Source organism: Schistocerca gregaria, unplaced genomic scaffold (assembly GCF_023897955.1).
Source record: "Schistocerca gregaria isolate iqSchGreg1 unplaced genomic scaffold, iqSchGreg1.2 ptg000304l, whole genome shotgun sequence".
In the NCBI taxonomy this organism is placed as follows: Eukaryota; Metazoa; Arthropoda; class Insecta; order Orthoptera; family Acrididae; genus Schistocerca; species Schistocerca gregaria.
The window spans coordinates 6291185-6305920 of record NW_026061786.1 but is presented as its reverse complement, the minus strand read 5'-3'; positions in this window follow the sequence as shown (position 1 = coordinate 6305920).

Genomic DNA, 14736 nt, shown 5'->3' with positions numbered 1-14736 from the left:
CTCTTTTATGATACACAACTAGTGATATATCGCTTCTGGCAGACTGGCAAGTACACAAAAAGTAGTAAACTGTGTGAGCAACTGGGAGGAAGATGTATTGCACTATTAAGATAGCGAATTTTTCGTCACGAGAGGTATTGAATCAGAGAATACGAGTAACCTATGGAGGGAGTAACGATGAATCTCTTAAGATACACAACGAGTGACATATCGCTTCTGGCAGACTGGCCACAGTAAGAAAAAGTGGCAGACTGGGTGAGCAATGGGGACGAGTAACTATGACTCCCTTAAGGTAGCCAATGCCTCGTTACTAGGAGTTTGGATTAAGAAATCTCGAATAACCCCTAGGAGGAGAAACGATGACTCTTTTATGATACACAACTAGTGACATATCGCTTCTGGCAGACTGGCAAGTACACAAAAAGTAGGAAACAGTGTGAGCAACTGGGTGGAAGAAGTATGGCACTATTAAGAAAGCCAATGTTTCGTCACGAGAGGTATTGAATCAGAGAATACGAGTAACCTATGGAGGGAGTAACGATGAATCTCTTAAGATACACAACGAGTGACATATCGCTTCTGGCAGACTGGCCACAGTAAGAATAAGTGGCAGACTGGGTGAGCAATTGGGACGAGTAACTATGACTCTCTTAAGGTAGCCAATGCCTCGTTACTAGGGGTTTGGATTAAGAAATCTCGAATAACCCCTAGGAGGAGAAACGATGACACTTTTATGATACACAACTAGTGAATTATAGTTTCTGGCAGACAAAAACTACACAAAAAGTAGTAGACTGTGTGAGCAACTGGGAGGAAGAAGTATTGCACTATTAAGATAGCGACTTTTTCGTCACGAGAGGTATTGCATCAGAGAATACCAGTAACCTATTTAAGGAGTAACGATGAATCTCTTAAGATACACAACAAGTGACATATCGCTTCTGGCAGACTGGCCACAGTAAGAATAAGTGGCAGACTGGGTGAGCAATTGGGACGAGTAACTATGACTCTCTTAAGGTAGCCAATGCCTCGTCACTATTGGTTTGGATTAAGAAACCTCGAATAACCCCTAGGAGGAGAAACGATGACTCTTTTATGATACACAACTAGTGACATATCGCTTCTGGCAGACTGGCAAGTACACAAAAAGTAGTAAACTGTGTGAGCAACTGGGAGGAAGAAGTATTGCACTATTAAGATAGCGAATTTTTCGTCACGAGAGGTATTGCATCAGAGAATACCAGTAATCTATGGAAGGAGTAACGATGAATTTCTTAAGATACACAACGAGTGACATATCGCTTCTGGCAGACTGGCCACAGTAAGAAAAAGTGGCAGACTGGGTGAGCAATGGGGACGAGTAACTATGACTCTCTTAAGGTAGCCAATGCCTCGTTACTAGGGGTTAGGATTAAGAAATCTCGAATAACCCCTAGGAGGAGAAACGATGACACTTTTATGATACACAACTAGTGAATTATAGTTTCTGGCAGACAAAAACTACACAAAAAGTAGTAGACTGTGTGAGCAACTGGGAGGAAGAAGTATTGCACTATTAAGATAGAAACTTTTTCGTCACGAGAGGTATTGAATCAGAGAATACCAGTAACCTATGGAAGGAGTAACGATGAATCTCTAAAGATACACAACAAGTGACATATCGCTTCTGGCAGACTGGCCACAGTAAGAATAAGTGGCAGACTGGGTGAGCAATTGGGACGAGTAACTATGACTCTCTTAAGGTAGCCAATGCCTCGTCACTAGGGGTTTGGATTAAGAAACCTCGAATAACCCCTAGGAGGAGAAACGATGACTCTTTTATGATACACAACTAGTGACATATCGCTTCTGGCAGACTGGCAAGTACACAAAAAGTAGTAAACTGTGTGAGCAACTGGGAGGAAGAAGTATTGCACTATTAAGATAGCGAATTTTTCGTCACGAGAGGTATTGCATCAGAGAATACCAGTAACCTATGGAAGGAGTAACGATGAATTTCTTAAGATACACAACGAGTGACATATCGCTTCTGGCAGACTGGCCACAGTAAGAAAAAGTGGCAGACTGGGTGAGCAATGGGGACGAGTAACTATGACTCCCTTAAGGTAGCCAATGCCTCGTTACTAGGAGTTTGGATTAAGAAATCTCGAATAACCCCTAGGAGGAGAAACGATGACTCTTTTATGATACACAACTAGTGACATATCGCTTCTGGCAGACTGGCAAGTACACAAAAAGTAGGAAACAGTGTGAGCAACTGGGTGGAAGAAGTATGGCACTATTAAGAAAGCAAATGTTTCGTCACGAGAGGTATTGAATCAGAGAATACGAGTAACCTATGGAGGGAGTAACGATGAATCTCTTAAGATACACAACGAGTGACATATCGCTTCTGGCAGACTGGCCACAGTAAGAATAAGTGGCAGACTGGGTGAGCAATTGGGACGAGTAACTATGACTCTCTTAAGGTAGCCAATGCCTCGTCACTAGGGGTTTGGATTAAGAAACCTCGAATAACCCCTAGGAGGAGAAACGATGACTCTTTTATGATACACAACTAGTGACATATCGCTTCTGGCAGACTGGCAAGTACACAAAAAGTAGTAAACTGTGTGAGCAACTGGGAGGAAGATGTATTGCACTATTAAGATAGCGAATTTTTCGTCACGAGAGGTATTGAATCAGAGAATACGAGTAACCTATGGAGGGAGTAACGATGAATCTCTTAAGATACACAACGAGTGACATATCGCTTCTGGCAGACTGGCCACAGTAAGAAAAAGTGGCAGACTGGGTGAGCAATGGGGACGAGTAACTATGCCTCCCTTAAGGTAGCCAATGCCTCGTTACTAGGAGTTTGGATTAAGAAATCTCGAATAACCCCTAGGAGGAGAAACGATGACTCTTTTATGATACACAACTAGTGACATATCGCTTCTGGCAGACTGGCAAGTACACAAAAAGTAGGAAACAGTGTGAGCAACTGGGTGGAAGAAGTATGGCACTATTAAGAAAGCCAATGTTTCGTCACGAGAGGTATTGAATCAGAGAATACGAGTAACCTATGGAGGGAGTAACGATGAATCTCTTAAGATACACAACGAGTGAAATATCGCTTCTGGCAGACTGGCCACAGTAAGAATAAGTGGCAGACTGGGTGAGCAATTGGGACGAGTAACTATGACTCTCTTAAGGTAGCCAATGCCTCGTTACTAGGGGTTTGGATTAAGAAATCTCGAATAACCCCTAGGAGGAGAAACGATGACACTTTTATGATACACAACTAGTGAATTATAGTTTCTGGCAGACAAAAACTACACAAAAAGTAGTAGACTGTGTGAGCAACTGGGAGGAAGAAGTATTGCACTATTAAGATAGCGACTTTTTCGTCACGAGAGGTATTGAATCAGAGAATACCAGTAACCTATTTAAGGAGTAACGATGAATCTCTTAAGATACACAACAAGTGACATATCGCTTCTGGCAGACTGGCCACAGTAAGAATAAGTGGCAGACTGGGTGAGCAATTGGGACGAGTAACTATGACTCTCTTAAGGTAGCCAATGCCTCGTCACTATTGGTTTGGATTAAGAAACCTCGAATAACCCCTAGGAGGAGAAACGATGACTCTTTTATGATACACAACTAGTGACATATCGCTTCTGGCAGACTGGCAAGTACACAAAAAGTAGTAAACTGTGTGAGCAACTGGGAGGAAGAAGTATTGCACTATTAAGATAGCGAATTTTTCGTCACGAGCGGTATTGCATCAGAGAATACCAGTAATCTATGGAAGGAGTAACGATGAATTTCTTAAGATACACAACGAGTGACATATCGCTTCTGGCAGACTGGCCACAGTACGAAAAAGTGGCAGACTGGGTGAGCAATGGGGACGGGTAACTATGACTCCCTTAAGGTAGCCAATGCCTCGTTACTAGGAGTTTGGATTAAGAAATCTCGAATAACCCCTAGGAGGAGAAACGATGACTCTTTAATGATACACAACTAGTGACATATCGCTTCTGGCAAACTGGCAAGTACACAAAGAGTAGGAAACAGTGTGAGCAACTGGGTGGAAGAAGTATGGCACTATTAAGAAAGCCAATGTTTCGTCACGAGAGGTATTGAAACAGAGAATACGAGTAACCTATGGAGGGAGTAACGATGAATCTCTTAAGATACACAACGAGTGACATATCGCTTCTGGCAGACTGGCCACAGTAAGAATAAGTGGCAGACTGGGTGAGCAATTGGGACGAGTAACTATGACTCTCTTAAGGTAGCCAATGCCTCGTTACTAGGGGTTCGGATTAAGAAATCTCGAATAACCCCTAGGAGGAGAAACGATGACACTTTTATGATACACAACTAGTGAATTATAGTTTCTGGCAGACAAAAACTACACAAAAAGTAGTAGACTGTGTGAGCAACTGGGAGGAAGAAGTATTGCACTATTAAGATAGCGAGTTTTTCGTCACGAGAGGTATTGAATCAGAGAATACCAGTAACCTATGGAAGGAGTAACGATGAATCTCTTAAGATACACAACAAGTGACATATCGCTTCTGGCAGACTGGCCACAGTAAGAAAAAGTGGCAGACTGGGTGAGCAATTGGGACGAGTAACTATGACTCTCTTAAGGTAGCCAATGCCTCGTCACTAGGGGTTTGGATTAAGAAACCTCGAATAACCCCTAGGAGGAGAAACGATGACTCTTTTATGATACACAACTAGTGACATATCGCTTCTGGCAGACTGGCAAGTACACAAAAAGTAGTAAACTGTGTGAGCAACTGGGAGGAAGAAGTATTGCACTATTAAGATAGCGACTTTTTCTTCACGAGAGGTATTGCATCAGAGTATACCAGTAATCTACGGAAGGAGTAACGAAAAATCTCTTAAGATACACAACGAGTGACATATCGCTTCTGGCAGACTGGCCACAGTAAGAAAAAGTGGCAGACTGGGTGAGCAAGTGGGACGAGTAACTATGACTCTCTTAAGGTAGCCAATGCCTCGTTACTAGGGGTTTGGATTAAGAAATCTCGAATAACCCCTAGGAGGAGAAACGATGACACTTTTATGATACACAACTAGTGAATTATAGCTTCTGGCAGACAAAAACTACACAAAAAGTAGTAGACTGTGTGAGCAACTGGGAGGAAGAAGTATTGCACTATTAAGATAGCGAGTTTTTCGTCACGAGAGGTATTGAATCAGAGAATACCAGTAACCTATGGAAGGAGTAACGATGAATCTCTTAAGATACACAACAAGTGACATATCGCTTCTGGCAGACTGGCCACAGTAAGAATAAGTGGCAGACTGGGTGAGCAATTGGGACGAGTAACTATGACTCTCTTAAGGTAGCCAATGCCTCGTCACTAGGGGTTTGGATTAAGAAACCTCGAATAACCCCTAGGAGGAGAAACGATGACTCTTTTATGATACACAACTAGTGACAAATCGCTTCTGGCAGACTGGCAAGTACACAAAAAGTAGTAAACTGTGTGAGCAACTGGGAGGAAGAAGTATTGCACTATTAAGATAGCGACTTTTTCTTCACGAGAGGTATTGCATCAGAGAATACCAGTAACCTACGGAAGGAGTAACGAAAAATCTCTTAAGATACACAACGAGTGACATATCGCTTCTGGCAGACTGGCCACAGTAAGAAAAAGTGGCAGACTGGGTGAGCAAGTGGGACGAGTAACTATGACTTTCTTAAGATAGCCAATGCCTCGTTACTAGGGGTTTGGATTAAGAAAGCTCGAATAACCCCTAGGAGGAGAAACGATGACACTTTTATGATACACAACTAGTGAATTATAGTTTCTGGCAGACAAAAACTACACAAAAAGTAGTAGACTGTGTGAGCAACTTGGAGGAAGAAGTATTGCACTATTAAGATAGCGAGTTTTTCGTCACGAGAGGTATTGAATCAGAGAATACCAGTAACCTATGGAAGGAGTAACGATGAATCTCTTAAGATACACAACGAGTGAAATATCGCTTCTGGCAGACTGGCCACAGTAAGAATAAGTGGCAGACTGGGTGAGCAATTGGGACGAGTAACTATGACACTCTTAAGGTAGCCAATGCCTCGTCACTAGGGGTTTGGATTAAGAAACCTCGAATAACCCCTAGGAGGAGAAACGATGACTCTTTTATGATACACAACTAGTGACATATCGCTTCTGGCAGACTGGCAAGTACACAAAAGTAGTAAACTGTGTGAGCAACTGGGAGGAAGAAGTATTGCACTATTAAGATAGCGACTTTTTCTTCACGAGAAGTATTGCATCAGAGAATACCAGTAACCTACGGAAGGAGTAACGAAAAATCTCTTAAGATACACAACGAGTGACATATCGCTTCTGGCAGACTGGCCACAGTAAGAAAAAGTGGCAGACTGGGTGAGCAAGTGGGACGAGTAACTATGACTCTTTTAAGGTAGAAAATGCCTCGTTACTAGGGGTTTGGATTAAGAAATCTCGAATAACCCCTAGGAGGAGAAACGATGACACTTTTATGATACACAACTAGTGAATTATAGTTTCTGGCAGACAAAAACTACACAAAAAGTAGTAGACTGTGTGAGCAACTGGGAGGAAGAAGTATTGCACTATTAAGATAGCGAGTTTTCCGTCACGAGAGGTATTGAATCAGAGAATACCAGTAACCTATGGAAGGAGTAACGATGAATCTCTTAAGATACACAACAAGTGACATATCGCTTCTGGCAGACTGGCCACAGTAAGAATAATTGGCAGACTGGGTGAGCAATTGGGACGAGTAACTATGACTCTCTTAAGGTATCCAATGCCTCGTCACTAGGGGTTTGGATTAAGAAACCTCGAATAACCCCTAGGAGGAGAAACGATGACTCTTTTATGATACACAACTAGTGACAAATCGCTTCTGGCAGACTGGCAAGTACACAATAAGTAGTAAACTGTGTGAGCAACTGGGAGGAAGAAGTATTGCACTATTAAGATAGCGACTTTTTCTTCACGAGAGGTATTGCATCAGAGAATACCAGTAACCTACGGAAGGAGTAACGAAAAATCTCTTAAGATACACAACGAGTGACATATCGCTTCTGGCAGACTGGCCACAGTAAGAAAAAGTGGCAGACTGGGTGAGCAAGTGGGACGAGTAACTATGACTCTCTTAAGGTAGCCAATGCCTCGTTACTAGGGGTTTGGATTAAGAAATCTCGAATAACCCCTAGGAGGAGAAACGATGACACTTTTATGATACACAACTAGTGAATTATAGTTTCTGGCAGACAAAAACTACACAAAAAGTAGTAGACTGTGTGAGCAACTGGGAGGAAGAAGTATTGCACTATTAAGATAGCGAGTTTTCCGTCACGAGAGGTATTGAATCAGAGAATACCAGTAACCTATGGAAGGAGTAACGATGAATCTCTTAAGATACACAACAAGTGACATATCGCTTCTGGCAGACTGGCCACAGTAAGAATAATTGGCAGTCTGGGTGAGCAATTGGGACGAGTAACTATGACTCTCTTAAGGTATCCAATGCCTCGTCACTAGGGGTTTGGATTAAGAAACCTCGAATAACCCCTAGGAGGAGAAACGATGACACTTTTATGATACACAACTAGTGACAAATCGCTTCTGGCAGACTGGCAAGTACAAAATAAGTAGTAAACTGTGTGAGCAACTGGGAGGAAGAAGTATTGCACTATTAAGATAGCGACTTTTTCTTCACGAGAGGTATTGCATCAGAGAATACCAGTAACCTACGGAAGGAGTAACGAAAAATCTCTTAAGATACACAACGAGTGACATATCGCTTCTGGCAGACTGGCCACAGTAAGAAAAAGTGGCAGACTGGGTGAGCAAGTGGGACGAGTAACTATGACTCTCTTAAGGTAGCCAATGCCTCGTTACTAGGGGTTTGGATTAAGAAATCTCGAATAACCCCTAGGAGGAGAAACGATGACACTTTTATGATACACAACTAGTGAATTATAGTTTCTGGCAGACAAAAACTACACAAAAAGTAGTAGACTGTGTGAGCAACTGGGAGGAAGAAGTATTGCACTATTAAGATAGCGAGTTTTTCGTCACGAGAGGTATTGAATCAGAGAATACCAGTAACCTATGGAAGGAGTAACGATGAATCTCTTAAGATACACAACAAGTGACATATCGCTTCTGGCAGACTGGCCACAGTAAGAATAAGTGGCAGACTGGGTGAGCAATTGGGACGAGTAACTATGACTCTCTTAAGGTAGCCAATGCCTCGTCACTAGGGGTTTGGATTAAGAAACCTCGAATAACCCCTAGGAGGAGAAACGATGACTCTTTTATGATACACAACTAGTGACAAATCGCTTCTGGCAGACTGGCAAGTACACAATAAGTAGTAAACTGTGTGAGCAACTGGGAGGAAGAAGTATTGCACTATTAAGATAGCGACTTTTTCTTCACGAGAGGTATTGCATCAGAGAATACCAGTAACCTACGGAAGGAGTAACGAAAAATCTCTTAAGATACACAACGAGTGACATATCGCTTCTGGCAGACTGGCCACAGTAAGAAAAAGTGGCAGACTGGGTGAGCAAGTGGGACGAGTAACTATGACTCTCTTAAGGTAGCCAATGCCTCGTTACTAGGGGTTTGGATTAAGAAATCTCGAATAACCCCTAGGAGGAGAAACGATGACACTTTTATGATACACAACTAGTGAATTATAGTTTCTGGCAGACAAAAACTACACAAAAAGTAGTAGACTGTGTGAGCAACTGGGAGGAAGAAGTATTGCACTATTAAGATAGCGAGTTTTTCGTCACGAGAGGTATTGAATCAGAGAATACAAGTAACCTATGGAAGGGGTAACGATGAATCTCTTAAGATACACAAGTTACATATCGCTTCTGGCAGACTGGCCACAGTAAGAATAAGTGGCAGACTGGGTGAGCAATTGGGACGAGTAACTATGACTCTCTTAAGGTAGCCAATGCCTCGTCACTAGGGGTTTGGATTAAGAAATCTCGAATAACCCCTAGGAGGAGAAACGATGACTCTTTTATGATACACAACTAGTGACATATCGCTTCTGGCAGACTGGCAAGTACACAAAAAGTAGTAAACTGTGTGAGCAACTGGGAGGAAGAAGTATTGCACTATTAAGATAGCGACTTTTTCTTCACGAGAGGTATTGCATCAGAGAATACCAGTAACCTACGGAAGGAGTAACGAAAAATCTCTTAAGATACACAACGAGTGACATATCGCTTCTGGCAGACTGGCCACAGTAAGAAAAAGTGGCAGACTGGGTGAGCAAGTGGGACGAGTAACTATGACCCTCTTAAGGTAGCCAATGCCTCGTTACTAGGGGTTTGGATTAAGAAATCTCGAATAACCCCTAGGAGGAGAAACGATGACACTTTTATGATACACAACTAGTGAATTATAGTTTCTGGCAGACAAAAACTACACAAAAAGTAGTAGACTGTGTGAGCAACTGGGAGGAAGAAGTATTGCACTATTAAGATAGCGAGTTTTTCGTCACGAGAGGTATTGAATCAGAGAATACCAGTAACCTATGGAAGGAGTAACGATGAATCTCTTAAGATACACAACAAGTGACATATCGCTTCTGGCAGACTGGCCACAGTAAGAATAAGTGGCAGACTGGGTGAGCAATTGGGACGAGTAACTATGACTCTCTTAAGGTAGCCAATGCCTCGTCACTAGGGGTTTGGATTAAGAAACCTCGAATAACCCCTAGGAGGAGAAACGATGACTCTTTTATGATACACAACTAGTGACAAATCGCTTCTGGCAGACTGGCAAGTACACAAAAAGTAGTAAACTGTGTGAGCAACTGGGAGGAAGAAGTATTGCACTATTAAGATAGCGACTTTTTCTTCACGAGAGGTATTGCATCAGAGAATACCAGTAACCTACGGAAGGAGTAACGAAAAATCTCTTAAGATACACAACGAGTGACATATCGCTTCTGGCAGACTGGCCACAGTAAGAAAAAGTGGCAGACTGGGTGAGCAAGTGGGACGAGTAACTATGACTTTCTTAAGATAGCCAATGCCTCGTTACTAGGGGTTTGGATTAAGAAAGCTCGAATAACCCCTAGGAGGAGAAACGATGACACTTTTATGATACACAACTAGTGAATTATAGTTTCTGGCAGACAAAAACTACACAAAAAGTAGTAGACTGTGTGAGCAACTTGGAGGAAGAAGTATTGCACTATTAAGATAGCGAGTTTTTCGTCACGAGAGGTATTGAATCAGAGAATACCAGTAACCTATGGAAGGAGTAACGATGAATCTCTTAAGATACACAACGAGTGAAATATCGCTTCTGGCAGACTGGCCACAGTAAGAATAAGTGGCAGACTGGGTGAGCAATTGGGACGAGTAACTATGACACTCTTAAGGTAGCCAATGCCTCGTCACTAGGGGTTTGGATTAAGAAACCTCGAATAACCCCTAGGAGGAGAAACGATGACTCTTTTATGATACACAACTAGTGACATATCGCTTCTGGCAGACTGGCAAGTACACAAAAAGTAGTAAACTGTGTGAGCAACTGGGAGGAAGAAGTATTGCACTATTAAGATAGCGACTTTTTCTTCACGAGAAGTATTGCATCAGAGAATACCAGTAACCTACGGAAGGAGTAACGAAAAATCTCTTAAGATACACAACGAGTGACATATCGCTTCTGGCAGACTGGCCACAGTAAGAAAAAGTGGCAGACTGGGTGAGCAAGTGGGACGAGTAACTATGACTCTTTTAAGGTAGAAAATGCCTCGTTACTAGGGGTTTGGATTAAGAAATCTCGAATAACCCCTAGGAGGAGAAACGATGACACTTTTATGATACACAACTAGTGAATTATAGTTTCTGGCAGACAAAAACTACACAAAAAGTAGTAGACTGTGTGAGCAACTGGGAGGAAGAAGTATTGCACTATTAAGATAGCGAGTTTTCCGTCACGAGAGGTATTGAATCAGAGAATACCAGTAACCTATGGAAGGAGTAACGATGAATCTCTTAAGATACACAACAAGTGACATATCGCTTCTGGCAGACTGGCCACAGTAAGAATAATTGGCAGACTGGGTGAGCAATTGGGACGAGTAACTATGACTCTCTTAAGGTATCCAATGCCTCGTCACTAGGGGTTTGGATTAAGAAACCTCGAATAACCCCTAGGAGGAGAAACGATGACTCTTTTATGATACACAACTAGTGACAAATCGCTTCTGGCAGACTGGCAAGTACACAATAAGTAGTAAACTGTGTGAGCAACTGGGAGGAAGAAGTATTGCACTATTAAGATAGCGACTTTTTCTTCACGAGAGGTATTGCATCAGAGAATACCAGTAACCTACGGAAGGAGTAACGAAAAATCTCTTAAGATACACAACGAGTGACATATCGCTTCTGGCAGACTGGCCACAGTAAGAAAAAGTGGCAGACTGGGTGAGCAAGTGGGACGAGTAACTATGACTCTCTTAAGGTAGCCAATGCCTCGTTACTAGGGGTTTGGATTAAGAAATCTCGAATAACCCCTAGGAGGAGAAACGATGACACTTTTATGATACACAACTAGTGAATTATAGTTTCTGGCAGACAAAAACTACACAAAAAGTAGTAGACTGTGTGAGCAACTGGGAGGAAGAAGTATTGCACTATTAAGATAGCGAGTTTTCCGTCACGAGAGGTATTGAATCAGAGAATACCAGTAACCTATGGAAGGAGTAACGATGAATCTCTTAAGATACACAACAAGTGACATATCGCTTCTGGCAGACTGGCCACAGTAAGAATAATTGGCAGTCTGGGTGAGCAATTGGGACGAGTAACTATGACTCTCTTAAGGTATCCAATGCCTCGTCACTAGGGGTTTGGATTAAGAAACCTCGAATAACCCCTAGGAGGAGAAACGATGACACTTTTATGATACACAACTAGTGACAAATCGCTTCTGGCAGACTGGCAAGTACAAAATAAGTAGTAAACTGTGTGAGCAACTGGGAGGAAGAAGTATTGCACTATTAAGATAGCGACTTTTTCTTCACGAGAGGTATTGCATCAGAGAATACCAGTAACCTACGGAAGGAGTAACGAAAAATCTCTTAAGATACACAACGAGTGACATATCGCTTCTGGCAGACTGGCCACAGTAAGAAAAAGTGGCAGACTGGGTGAGCAAGTGGGACGAGTAACTATGACTCTCTTAAGGTAGCCAATGCCTCGTTACTAGGGGTTTGGATTAAGAAATCTCGAATAACCCCTAGGAGGAGAAACGATGACACTTTTATGATACACAACTAGTGAATTATAGTTTCTGGCACACAAAAACTACACAAAAAGTAGTAGACTGTGTGAGCAACTGGGAGGAAGAAGTATTGCACTATTAAGATAGCGAGTTTTTCGTCACGAGAGGTATTGAATCAGAGAATACCAGTAACCTATGGAAGGAGTAACGATGAATCTCTTAAGATACACAACAAGTGACATATCGCTTCTGGCAGACTGGCCACAGTAAGAATAAGTGGCAGACTGGGTGAGCAATTGGGACGAGTAACTATGACTCTCTTAAGGTAGCCAATGCCTCGTCACTAGGGGTTTGGATTAAGAAACCTCGAATAACCCCTAGGAGGAGAAACGATGACTCTTTTATGATACACAACTAGTGACAAATCGCTTCTGGCAGACTGGCAAGTACACAATAAGTAGTAAACTGTGTGAGCAACTGGGAGGAAGAAGTATTGCACTATTAAGATAGCGACTTTTTCTTCACGAGAGGTATTGCATCAGAGAATACCAGTAACCTACGGAAGGAGTAACGAAAAATCTCTTAAGATACACAACGAGTGACATATCGCTTCTGGCAGACTGGCCACAGTAAGAAAAAGTGGCAGACTGGGTGAGCAAGTGGGACGAGTAACTATGACTCTCTTAAGGTAGCCAATGCCTCGTTACTAGGGGTTTGGATTAAGAAATCTCGAATAACCCCTAGGAGGAGAAACGATGACACTTTTATGATACACAACTAGTGAATTATAGTTTCTGGCAGACAAAAACTACACAAAAAGTAGTAGACTGTGTGAGCAACTGGGAGGAAGAAGTATTGCACTATTAAGATAGCGAGTTTTTCGTCACGAGAGGTATTGAATCAGAGAATACAAGTAACCTATGGAAGGGGTAACGATGAATCTCTTAAGATACACAAGTTACATATCGCTTCTGGCAGACTGGCCACAGTAAGAATAAGTGGCAGACTGGGTGAGCAATTGGGACGAGTAACTATGACTCTCTTAAGGTAGCCAATGCCTCGTCACTAGGGGTTTGGATTAAGAAATCTCGAATAACCCCTAGGAGGAGAAACGATGACTCTTTTATGATACACAACTAGTGACATATCGCTTCTGGCAGACTGGCAAGTACACAAAAAGTAGTAAACTGTGTGAGCAACTGGGAGGAAGAAGTATTGCACTATTAAGATAGCGACTTTTTCTTCACGAGAGGTATTGCATCAGAGAATACCAGTAACCTACGGAAGGAGTAACGAAAAATCTCTTAAGATACACAACGAGTGACATATCGCTTCTGGCAGACTGGCCACAGTAAGAAAAAGTGGCAGACTGGGTGAGCAAGTGGGACGAGTAACTATGACCCTCTTAAGGTAGCCAATGCCTCGTTACTAGGGGTTTGGATTAAGAAATCCCGAATAACCCCTAGGAGGAGAAACGATGACACTTTCATGATACACAACTAGTGAATTATAGTTTCTGGCAGACAAAAACTACACAAAAAGTAGTAGACTGTGTGAGCAACTGGGAGGAAGAAGTATTGCACTATTAAGATAGCGAGTTTTTCGTCACGAGAGGTATTGAATCAGAGAATACCAGTAACCTATGGAAGGAGTAACGATGAATCTCTTAAGATACACAACGAGTGAAATATCGCTTCTGGCAGACTGGCCACAGTAAGAATAAGTGGCAGACTGGGTGAGCAATTGGGACGAGTAACTATGACTCTCTTAAGGTAGCCAATGCCTAGTCACTAGGAGTTTGGATTAAGAAACCTCGAATAACCCCTAGGAGGAGAAACGATGACTCTTTTATGATACACAACTAGTGACATATCGCTTCTGGCAGACTGGCAAGTACACAAAAAGTAGTAAACTGTGTGAGCAACTGGGAGGAAGAAGTATTGCACTATTAAGATAGCGAATTTTTCGTCACGAGAGGTATTGCATCAGGGAATACCAGTAACCTATGGAAGGAGTAACGATGAATTTCTTAAGATACACAACGAGTGACATATCGCTTCTGGCAGACTGGCCACAGTAAGAAAAAGTGGCAGACTGGGTGAGCAATGGGGACGAGTAACTATGACTCCCCTTAAGGTAGCCAATGCCTCGTTACTAGGAGTTTGGATTAAGAAATCTCGAATAACCCCTAGGAGGAGAAACGATGACTCTTTTATGATACACAACTAGTGACAAATCGCTTCTGGCAGACTGGCAAGTACACAATAAGTAGTAAACTGTGTGAGCAACTGGGAGGAAGAAGTATTGCACTATTAAGATAGCGAGTTTTCCGTCACGAGAGGTATTGAATCAGAGAATACCAGTAACCTATGGAAGGAGTAACGATGAATCTCTTAAGATACACAACAAGTGACATATCGCTTCTGGCAGACTGGCCACAGTAAGA